This window comes from Triturus cristatus, chromosome 6 (genome assembly GCF_964204655.1).
Source record: "Triturus cristatus chromosome 6, aTriCri1.1, whole genome shotgun sequence".
NCBI lineage: Eukaryota > Metazoa > Chordata > Amphibia > Caudata > Salamandridae > Triturus > Triturus cristatus.
The window spans coordinates 1,097,038,758-1,097,050,820 of record NC_140589.1 but is presented as its reverse complement, the minus strand read 5'-3'; positions in this window follow the sequence as shown (position 1 = coordinate 1,097,050,820).

Below are 12,063 nucleotides of genomic sequence, written 5' to 3'. Positions count from 1 at the left end.
ACACTTACTCTGGCCTACTGGTTGAGGTCTTAACTCTTACTCTGGCCTAATAGCTAAGGTCTTAGACTCATACTCTGGCCTAATAGCTAAGGTCTTAGACTCATACTCTGGCCTAATAGCTAAGGTCTTAGACTCGTACTCTGGCCAAATGGTTAAGGTCTTAACTCTTACTCTGGCCTACTGGTTAAGGTCTTAACTCTTACTCTGGCCTAATAGCTAAGGTCTTAACTCTTACTCTGGCCTAATAGCTAAGGTCTTAGACTCATACTCTGGCCTACTGGGTAAGGTCTTAACTCTTAATCTGGCCTACTGGTTATGGTCTTAACGCTTACTCTGGCCTAATAGCTACGGTCTTAGACTCGTACTCTGGCCTAATGGTTAAGGTCTTAATTGTTACTCTGGCCTAATAGCTAAGGTCTTAGACTCGTACTATGGCCTACAGGTTAAGGTCTTAACTCTTACACTGGCCTACTGGTTAAGGTCTTAACTCTTACTATGGTCTACCGGTTAAGGTCTTAACTCTTACTCTGGCCTAATGGTTACGGTCTTAACTCTTACTCTGGCCTATTGGTTAAGGTCTTAACTCTTTCTCTGGCCTAATAGCTAAGGTCTTAACTCTTACTCTGGCCTAATAGCTAAGGTCTTAACTCTTACTCTGGTCTAATAGCTAGGGTCTTAGACTCGTACTCTGGCCTAATGGTTACGGTCTTAACTCTTACTCTGGCCTATTGGTTAAGGTCTTAACTCTTACTCTAGCCTAATAGCTAAGGTCTTAACTCTTACTCTGGCCTAATAGCTAAGGTCTTAACTCTTACTCTGGTCTAATAGCTAAGGTCTTAGACTCGTACTCTGGCCTAATGGTTACGGTCTTAACTCTTACTCTGGCCTATTGGTTAAGGTCTTAACTCTTTCTCTGGCCTAATAGCTAAGGTCTTAACTCTTACTCTGGCCTAATAGCTAAGGTCTTAGACTCGTACTCTGGCCCAATAGCTAAGGTCTTAGACTTGTACTCTGGCCTAATGTTTAAGGTCTTAACTCTTACTCTGGCCTACTGGTTAAGGCCTTAACTCTTCCTCTGGCCTAATAGCTAAGGTCTTAACACTTACTCTGGCCTAATAGCTAAGGTCTTAGACTCGTACTATGGCCTACAGGTTAAGGTCTTAACTCTTACTCTGGCCTACTGGTTAAGGTCTTAACTCTTACTCTGGCCTAATAGCTAAGGTCCTAGACTCATAATCTGGCCTACTGGTTAAGGTCTTAACTTTTACTCTGGCCTAATAGCTAAGGTCATAACTCTTACTCTGGCCTAATAGCTAAGGTCTTAGACTCGTACTCTGGCCTAATGGTTAAGGTCTTAACTCTTACTCTGGCCTACTGGTTATGGTCTTAACTCTTACTCTGGCCTAATAGCTAAGGTCTTAGACTCGTACTCTGGCCTACTGGTTAAGGTCTTAACTCTTACTCTGGCTTAATAGCTAAGGTCTTAACTCTTACTCTGGCCTAAGAGCTAAGGTCCTAGACTCATAATATGGCCTACTGGTTAAGGTCTTAACTCTTACTCTGGCCTACTGGTTATGGTCTTAACTCTTACTCTGGCCTAATAGCTAAGGTCATAACTCTTACTCTGGCCTAATAGCTAAGGTCTTAGACTCGTACTCTGGCCTAATGGTTAAGGTCTTAACTCTTACTCTGGCCTACTGGTTATGGTCTTAACTCTTACTCTGGCCTAATAGCTAAGGTCTTAGACTCGTACTCTGGCCTACTGGTTAAGGTCTTAACTCTTACTCTGGCCTAATAGCTAAGGTCTTAACTCTTACTCTGGCCTAAGAGCTAAGGTCGTAACTCTTACTCTGGCCGCATAGCTAAGGTCTTAGACTCGTTCTCTTTCCTAATGGTTAAGGTGTTAACTCATACTCTGGCCTAATAGCTAAGGTCTTAACTCTTACTCTGGCATAATAGCTAAGGTCTTAGACTCATACTCTGGCCTAATGGTTAAGGTCTTAGCTCTTACTCTGGCCTAATAGCTAAGGTCTTAGACTCTTACTATGGCCTAATGATTAAGGTCTTAACACTTACTCTGGCCTACTGGTTGAGGTCTTAACTCTTACTCTGGCCTAATAGCTAAGGTCTTAGACTCATACTCTGGCCTAATAGCTAAGGTCTTAGACTCGTACTCTGGCCAAATGGTTAAGGTCTTAACTCTTACTCTGGCCTAATAGCTAAGGTCTTAACTCTTACTCTGGCCTAATAGCTAAGGTCTTAGACTCATACTCTGGCCTACTGGTTAAGGTCTTAACTCTTACTCTGGCCTACTGGTTATGGTCTTAACTCTTACTCTGGCCTAATAGCTAAGGTCTTAGACTCGGACTCTGGCCTAATGGTTAAGGTCTTAATTCTTACTCTGGCCTAATAGCTAAGGTCTTAGACTCGTACTATGGCCTACAGGTTAAGGTCTTAACTCTTACACTGGCCTACTGGTTAAGGTCTTAACTCTTACTATGGTCTACCGGTTAAGGTCTTAACTCTTACTCTGGCCCACTGGTTAAGGTCTTAACTCTTACTCTGGCCTAATAGCTAAGGTCTTAGACTCGTACTCTGGCCTAAACGTTAAGGTCATAACTCTTACTCTGGCCTAATAGCTAAGGTCTTAGACTCATACTCTGTTCTAATGGTTAAGGTCTTAACTCTTACACTGGCCTACTGGTTAAGGTCTTAACTCTGACTCTGGCCTAATAGCTAAGGTCTTAACTCTTACTCTGGCCTTATAGCTAAGGTCTTAGACTCGTACTCTGGCCTAATGGTTAAGGTCTTAACTCTTACTCTGGCCTACTGGTTTTGGTCTTAACTCTTACTCTGGCCTAATAGCTAAGGTCTTAGACTCGTACTCTGGCCTAATAGCTGAGGTCTTAACTCTTAGTCTGGTCTAATAGCTAAGGTCTTAGACTCTTACTCTGGCCTACTGGTTAAGGTGTTAACTCTTACTCTGGCCTAATAGCTAATGTCTTAGACTCGTACTCTGGCCTAATGGTTAAGGTCTTAACTCTTACTCTGGCCTACTGCTTAAGGTCTTAACTCTTACTCTGGCCTAATAGCTAAGGTCTTAACTCTTAATCTGGCCTAATAGCAAAGGTCTTAGACTCATAATCTGGCCTAATGGTTAAGGTCTTAACTCTTACTCTGGCCTAATAGCTAAGGTCTTAACTCTTACTCTGGCCTAATAGCTAAAGTCTTAGACCCGTACTATGGCCTACAGGTTGAGGTCATAACTCTTACTCTGGCCTACTGGTTAAGGTCTTAACTTTTACTCTGGCCTACTGGTTAAGGTCTTAACTCTTACTCTGGCCTAATAGCTAAGGTCTTAACTCTTACTCTGGCCTAATAGCTAAGGTCTTAGACTCTTACTCTGGCCTAATGGTTAAGGTCTTAACTCTTACTCTGGGCTACTGGTTAAGGTCTTAACTCTTACTCTGGCCTAATAGCTAAGGTCTTATACTCGTACACTGGCCTAATGGTTAAGGTCTTAACTCTTACTCTGGCCTACTGGCTAAGGTCTTAAAAGCTAAGGTCTTAACTCTTACTCTGGCCTAATAGCTAAGGTCTTAACTCTAACTCTGGCCGAATAGCTAAGGTCTTAGATTCGTACTCTGGCCTAATGGTTAAGGTCTTAACTCTTACTCTGGCCTAATAGCTAAGGTCTTAACTATTACTCTGGCCTAATAGCTAAGGTCTTAGACTCGTTCTCTGGCCTAATGGTTAAGGTCTTAGATCTTACTCTGGCCTAATAGCTAAGGTCTTAGACTCGTACACTGGCCTAATAGCTAAGGTCTTAGACTCATACTCTGGCCTAATAGCTAAGGTCTTAGACTCGAACTCTGGCCTACTGGTTAAGTTCTTAACTCTTACTCTGGCCTAATAGCTAAGGTCTTAACTCTTACTCTGGCCTAATAACTAAGGTCTTAGACTCGTACTCTGGCCTAATAGCTAAGGTCTTAACTCTTACTCTGGCCTAATAGCTAAGGTCTTAACTCTTACTCTGGCCTAATAACTAAGGTCTTAGACTCGTACTATGGCCTACAGGTTAAGGTCTTAACTCTTACTCTGGAGTACTGGTTAAGGTCTTAACTCTTACTCTGGCCTAATAGCTAAGGTCCTAGACTCATAATCTGGCCTACTGGTTAAGGTCTTAACTTTTACTCTGGCCTAATAGCTAAGGTCATAACTCTTACTCTGGCCTAATAGCTAAGGTCTTAGACTCGTACTCTGGCCTAATGGTTAAGGTCTTAACTCTTACTCTGGCCTACTGGTTATGGTCTTAACTCTTACTCTGGCCTAATAGCTAAGGTCTTAGACTCGTACTCTGGCCTACTGGTTAAGGTCTTAACTCTTACTCTGGCCTAATAGCTAAGGTCTTAACTCTTACTGTGGCCTAAGAGCTAAGGTCCTAGACTCATAATCTGGCCTACTGGTTAAGGTCTTAACTTTTACTCTGGCCTAATAGCTAAGGTCATAACTCTTACTCTGGCCTAATAGCTAAGGTCTTAGACTCGTACTCTGGCCTAATGGTTAAGGTCTTAACTCTTACTCTGGCCTACTGGTTATGGTCTTAACTCTTACTCTGGCCTAATAGCTAAGGTCTTAGACTCGTACTCTGGCCTACTGGTTAAGGTCTTAACTCTTACTCTGGCCTAATAGCTAAGGTCTTAACTCTTACTCTGGCCTAAGAGCTAAGGTCGTAACTCTTACTCTGGCCGCATAGCTAAGGTCTTAGACTCGTTCTCTTTCCTAATGGTTAAGGTGTTAACTCATACTCTGGCCTAATAGCTAAGGTCTTAACTCTTACTCTGGCATAATAGCTAAGGTCTTAGACTCATACTCTGGCCTAATGGTTAAGGTCTTAATTCTTACTCTGGCCTAATAGCTAAGGTCTTAGACTCGTACTATGGCCTAATGATTAAGGTCTTAACACTTACTCTGGCTTACTGGTTGAGGTCTTAACTCTTACTCTGGCCTAATAGCTAAGGTCTTAGACTCATACTCTGGCCTAATAGCTAAGGTCTTAGACTCATACTCTGGCCTAATAGCTAAGGTCTTAGACTCGTACTCTGGCCAAATGGTTAAGGTCTTAACTCTTACTCTGGCCTAATAGCTAAGGTCTTAACTCTTACTCTGGCCTAACAGCTAAGGTCTTAGACTCATACTCTGGCCTACTGGTTAAGGTCTTAACTCTTACTCTGGCCTACTGGTTATGGTCTTAACTCTTACTCTGGCCTAATAGCTAAGGTCTTAGACTCGGACTCTGGCCTAATGGTTAAGGTCTTAATTCTTACTCTGGCCTAATAGCTAAGGTCTTAGACTCGTACTATGGCCTACAGGTTAAGGTCTTAACTCTTACACTGGTCTACCGGTTAAGGTCTTAACTCTTACTCTGGCCCACTGGTTAAGGTCTTAACTCTTACTCTGGCCTAATAGCTAAGGTCTTAGACTCGTACTCTGGCCTAATCGTTAAGGTCTTAACTCTTACTCTGGCCTAATAGCTAAGGTCTTAACTCTTACTCTGGCCTAATAGCTAAGGTCTTAGATTCGTACTCTGGCCTAATAGCTAAGGTCTTAGACTCGTACTCTAGCCTACTGGTTAAGGTCTTAACTCTTACTCTGGCCTAATAGCTAAGGTCTTAGACTCGTACTCTGGCCTAATCGTTAAGGTCATAACTCTTACTCTGGCCTAATAGCTAAGGTCTTAGACTCGTACTCTGTTCTAATGGTTAAGGTCTTAACTCTTACACTGGCCTACTGGTTAAGGTCTTAACTCTGACTCTGGCCTAATAGCTAAGGTCTTAACTCTTACTCTGGCCTTATAGCTAAGGTCTTAGACTCGTACTCTGGCCTAATGGTTAAGGTCTTAACTCTTACTCTGGCCTACTGGTTTTGGTCTTAACTCTTACTCTGGCCTAATAGCTAAGGTCTTAGACTCGTACTCTGGCCTAATAGCTAAGGTCTTAACTCTTAGTCTGGTCTAATAGCTAAGGTCTTAGACTCTTACTCTGGCCTACTGGTTAAGGTGTTAACTCTTACTCTGGCCTAATAGCTAAGGTCTTAGACTCGTACTCTGGCCTAATGGTTAAGGTCTTAACTCTTACTCTGGCCTACTGCTTAAGGTCTTAACTCTTACTCTGGCCTAATAGCTAAGGTCTTAACTCTTAATCTGGCCTAATAGCAAAGGTCTTAGACTCATAATCTGGCCTAATGGTTAAGGTCTTAACTCTTACTCTGGCCTAATAGCTAAGGTCTTAACTCTTACTCTGGCCTAATAGCTAAAGTCTTAGACCCGTACTATGGCCTACAGGTTGAGGTCATAACTCTTACTCTGGCCTACTGGTTAAGGTCCTAACTTTTACTCTGGCCTACTGGTTAAGGTCTTAACTCTTACTCTGGCCTAATAGCTAAGGTCTTAACTCTTACTCTGGCCTAATAGCTAAGGTCTTAGACTCTTACTCTGGCCTAATGGTTAAGGTCTTAACTCTTACTCTGGGCTACTGGTTAAGGTCTTAACTCTTACTCTGGCCTAATAGCTAAGGTCTTATACTCGTACACTGGCCTAATGGTTAAGGTCTTAACTCTTACTCTGGCCTACTGGCTAAGGTCTTAATAGCTAAGTTCTTAACTCTTACTCTGGCCTAATAGCTAAGGTCTTAACTCTAACTCTGGCCGAATAGCTAAGGTCTTAGATTCGTACTCTGGCCTAATGGTTAAGGTCTTAACTCTTACTCTGGCCTAATAGCTAAGGTCTTAACTCTTACTCTGGCCTAATAGCTAAGGTCTTAGACTCGTTCTCTGGCCTAATGGTTAAGGTCTTAGATCTTACTCTGGCCTAATAGCTAAGGTCTTAGACTCGTACACTGGCCTAATAGCTAAGGTCTTAGACTCATACTCTGGCCTAATAGCTAAGGTCTTAGACTCGAACTCTGGCCTTCTGGTTAAGTTCTTAACTCTTACTCTGGCCTAATAGCTAAGGTCTTAACTCTTACTCTGGCCTAATAACTAAGGTCTTAGACTCGTACTCTGGCCTAATAGCTAAGGTCTTAACTCTTACTCTGGCCTAATAGCTAAGGTCTTAACTCTTAGTCTGGCCTAATAGCTAAGGTCTTAGACTTGTACTCTGGCCAAATGGTTAAGGTCTTAACTCTTACTCTGGCATAATAGCTAAGGTCTTAGACTCGTACTCTGGCCTAATGGTTAAGGTCTTAACTCTTACTCTGGCCTACTGGTTAAGGTCTTAACTCTTACTCTGGCCTAATAGCTAAGGTCTTAACTCTTACTCTGGCCTAATAGCAAAGGTCTTAGACTCATAATCTGGCCTAATGGTTAAGGTCTTAACTCTTAACCTGGCCTAATAGCTAAGGTCTTAACTCTTACTCTGGCCTAATAGCTAAGGTCTAAGACTCGTACTATGGCCTACAGGTTAAGGTCTTAACTCTTACTCTGGCCTACTGGCTAAGGTCTTAACTCTTACTCTGGCCTAATAGCTAAGGTCCTAGACTCGTACTCTGGCCTACTGGTTAAGGTCTTAACTTTTACTCTGGCCTAATAGCTAAGGTCATAACTCTTACTCTGGCCTAATAGCTAGGTCTTCGACTCGTACTCTGGCCTAATGGTTAAGGTCTTAACTCTTACTCTGGCCTACTGGTTAAGGTCTTAACTCTTACTCTGGCCTAATAGCTAAGGTCTTAGACTCGTACTATGGCCTACAGGTTAAGGTCTTAACTCTTACTCTGGCCTACTGGTTAAGGTCTTAACTCTTACTCTGGCCTAATAGCTAAGGTCCTAGACTCGTACTCTGGCCTACTGGTTAAGGTCTTAACTTTTATTCTGGCCTAATAGCTAAGGTCATAACTCTTACTCTGGCCTAATAGCTAAGGTCTTAGACTCGTACTCTGGCCTAATGGTTAAGGTCTTAACTCTTACTCTGGCCTACTGGTTAAGGTCTTAACTCTTACTCTGGCCTAACAGCTAAGGTCTTAACTCTTACTCTGGCCTAATAGCTAAGGTCTTAGACTCGTACTCTGGCCTAATGGTTAAGGTCTTAACTCTTACTCTGGCCTAATAGCTAAGGTCTTAGACTCGTACTATGGTCTTATGGTTAAGGTCTCAACTCTTACTCTGGCCTACTGGTTAAGGTCTTAACTCTTACTCTGGCCTAATAGCTAAGGTCTTAGACTCATACTCTGGCCTAATAGCTAAGGTCTTAGACTCGTACTCTGGCCTAATAGCTAAGGTCTTAGACTCGTACTCTGGCCAAATGGTTAATGTCTTAACTCTTACTCTGGCCTACTGGTTAAGGTCTTAACTCTTACTCTGGCCTAACAGCTAAGGTCTTAACTCTTACTCTGGCCTAATAGCTAAGGTCTTAGAATCATACTCTGGCCTACTGGGTAAGGTCTTAACTCTTACTCTGGCCTACTGGTTAAGGTCTTAACTCTTACTCTGCCCTAATAGCTAAGGTCCTAGACTCATAATCTGGCCTACTGGTTAAGGTCTTAACTTTTACTCTGGCCTAATAGCTAAGGTCATAACTCTTACTCTGGCCTAATAGCTAAGGTCTTAGACTCGTACTCCGGCCTAATGGTTAAGGTCTTAACTCTTACTCTGGCCTACTGGTTATGGTCTTAACTCTTATTCTGGCCTAATAGCTAAGGTCTTAGACTCGTACTCTGGCCTACTGGTTAAGGTCTTAACTCTTACTCTGGCCTAATAGCTAAGGTCTTAACTCTTACTCTGGCCTAAGAGCTAAGGTCCTAGACTCATAATCTGGCCTACTGGTTAAGGTCTTAACTTTTACTCTGGCCTAATAGCTAAGGTCATAACTCTTACTCTGGCCTAATAGCTAAGGTCTTAGACTCATACTCTGGCCTAATGGTTAAGGTCTTAACTCTTACTCTGGCCTACTGGTTATGGTCTTAACTCTTACTCTGGCCTAATAGCTAAGGTCTTAGACTCGTACTCTGGCCTACTGGTTAAGGTCTTAACTCTTACTCTGGCCTAATAGCTAAGGTCTTAACTCTTACTCTGGCCTAAGAGCTAAGGTCGTAACTCTTACTCTGGCCGCATAGCTAAGGTCTTAGACTCGTTCTCTTTCCTAATGGTTAAGGTGTTAACTCATACTCTGGCCTAATAGCTAAGGTCTTAACTCTTACTCTGGCATAATAGCTAAGGTCTTAGACTCGTACTCTGGCCTAATGGTTAAGGTCTTAACTCTTACTCTGGCCTAATAGCTAAGGTCTTAGACTCGTACTATGGCCTAATGATTAAGGTCTTAACACTTACTCTGGCCTACTGGTTGAGGTCTTAACTCTTACTCTGGCCTAATAGCTAAGGTCTTAGACTCATACTCCTGCCTAATAGCTAAGGTCTTAGACTCATACTCTGGCCTAATAGCTAAGGTCTTAGACTCGTACTCTGGCCAAATGGTTAAGGTCTTAACTCTTACTCTGGCCTAATAGCTAAGGTCTTAACTCTTACTCTGGCCTAATAGCTAAGGTCTTAGACTCATACTCTGGCCTACTGGTTAAGGTCTTAACTCTTACTCTGGCCTACTGGTTATGGTCTTAACTCTTACTCTGGCCTAATAGCTAAGGTCTTAGACTCGGACTCTGGCCTAATGGTTAAGGTCTTAATTCTTACTCTGGCCTAATAGCTAAGGTCTTAGACTCGTACTATGGCCTACAGGTTAAGGTCTTAACTCTTACACTGGCCTACTGGTTAAGGTCTTAACTCTTACTATGGTCTACCGGTTAAGGTCTTAACTCTTACTCTGGCCCACTGGTTAAGGTCTTAACTCTTACTCTGGCCTAATAGCTAAGGTCTTAGACTCGTACTCTGGCCTAATCGTTAAGGTCATAACTCTTACTCTGGCCTAATAGCTAAGGTCTTAGACTCGTACTCTGTTCTAATGGTTAAGGTCTTAACTCTTACACTGGCCTACTGGTTAAGGTCTTAACTCTGACTCTGGCATAATAGCTAAGGTCTTAACTCTTACTCTGGCCTTATAGCTAAGGTCTTAGACTCGTACTTTGGCCTAATGGTTAAGGTCTTAACTCTTACTCTGGCCTACTGGTTTTGGTCTTAACTCTTACTCTGGCCTAATAGCTAAGGTCTTAGACTCGTACTCTGGCCTAATAGCTAAGGTCTTAACTCTTAGTCTGGTCTAATAGCTAAGGTCTTAGACTCTTACTCTGGCCTACTGGTTAAGGTGTTAACTCTTACTCTGGCCTAATAGCTAAGGTCTTAGACTCGTACTCTGGCCTAATGGTTAAGGTCTTAACTCTTACTCTGGCCTACTGCTTAAGGTCTTAACTCTTACTCTGGCCTAATAGCTAAGGTCTTAACTCTTAATCTGGCCTAATAGCAAAGGTCTTAGACTCATAATCTGGCCTAATGGTTAAGGTCTTAACTCTTACTCTGGCCTAATAGCTAAAGTCTTAGACCCGTACTATGGCCTACAGGTTGAGGTCATAACTCTTACTCTGGCCTACTGGTTAAGGTCTTAACTTTTACTCTGGCCTACTGGTTAAGGTCTTAACTCAAACTCTGGCCTAATAGCTAAGGTCTTAACTCTTACTCTGGCCAAATAGCTAAGGTCTTAGACTCTTACTCTGGCCTAATGGTTAAGGTCTTAACTCTTACTCTGGGCTACTGGTTAAGGTCTTAACTCTAACTCTGGCCTAATAGCTAAGGTCTTATACTCGTACACTGGCCTAATGGTTAAGGTCTTAACTCTTACTCTGGCCTACTGGCTAAGGTCTTAATAGCTAAGGTCTTAACTCTTACTCTGGCCTAATAGCTAAGGTCTTAACTCTAACTCTGGCCGAATAGCTAAGGTCTTAGATTCGTACTCTGGCCTAATGGTTAAGGTCTTAATTCTTACTCTGGCCTAATAGCTAAGGTCTTAACTCTTACTCTGGCCTAATAGCTAAGGTCTTAGACTCGTTCTCTGGCCTAATGGTTAAGGTCTTAGATCTTACTCTGGCCTAATAGCTAAGGTCTTAGACTCGTACACTGGCCTAATAGCTAAGGTCATGGACTCATACTCTGGCCTTATAGCTAAGGTCTTAGACTCGAACTCTGGCCTACTGGTTAAGTTCTTAACTCTTACTCTGGCCTAATAGCTAAGGTCTTAACTCTTACTCTGGCCTAATAACTAAGGTCTTAGACTCGTACTCTGGCCAAATAGCTAAGGTCTTAACTCTTACTCTGGCCTAATAGCTAAGGTCTTAACTCTTAGTCTGGCCTAATAGCTAAGGTCTTAGACTTGTACTCTGGCCAAATGGTTAAGGTCTTAACTCTTACTCTGGCATAATAGCTAAGGTCTTAGACTCGTACTCTGGCCTAATGGTTAAGGTCTTAACTCTTACTCTGGCCTACTGGTTAAGGTCTTAACTCTTACTCTGGCCTAATAGCTAAGGTCTTAACTCTTACTCTGGCCTAATAGCTAAGGTCTTAGACTCTTACTCTGGCCTAATGGTTAAGATCTTAACTCTTACTCTGGGCTACTGGTTAAGGTCTTAACTCTTACTCTGGCCTAATAGCTAAGGTCTTATACTCGTACACTGGCCTAATGGTTAAGGTCTTAACTCTTACTCTGGCCTACTGGCTAAGGTCTTAATAGCTAAGTTCTTAACTCTTACTCTGGCCTAATAGCTAAGGTTTTAACTCTAACTCTGGCCGAATAGCTAAGGTCTTAGATTCGTACTCTGGCCTACAGGTTAAGGTCTTAACTCTTACACTGGCCTACTGGTTAAGGTCTTAACTCTTACTATGGTCTACCGGTTAAGGTCTTAACTCTTACTCTGGCCCACTGGTTAAGGTCTTAACTCTTACTCTGGCCTAATAGCTAAGTTCTTAGACTCGTACTCTGGCCTAATCGTTAAGGTCATAACTCTTACTCTGGCCTAATAGCTAAGGTCTTAGACTCGTACTCTGTTCTAATGGTTAAGGTCTTAACTCTTACACTGGCCTACTGGTTAAGGTCTTAACTCTGACTCTGGCCTAATAGCTAAGGTCTTAACT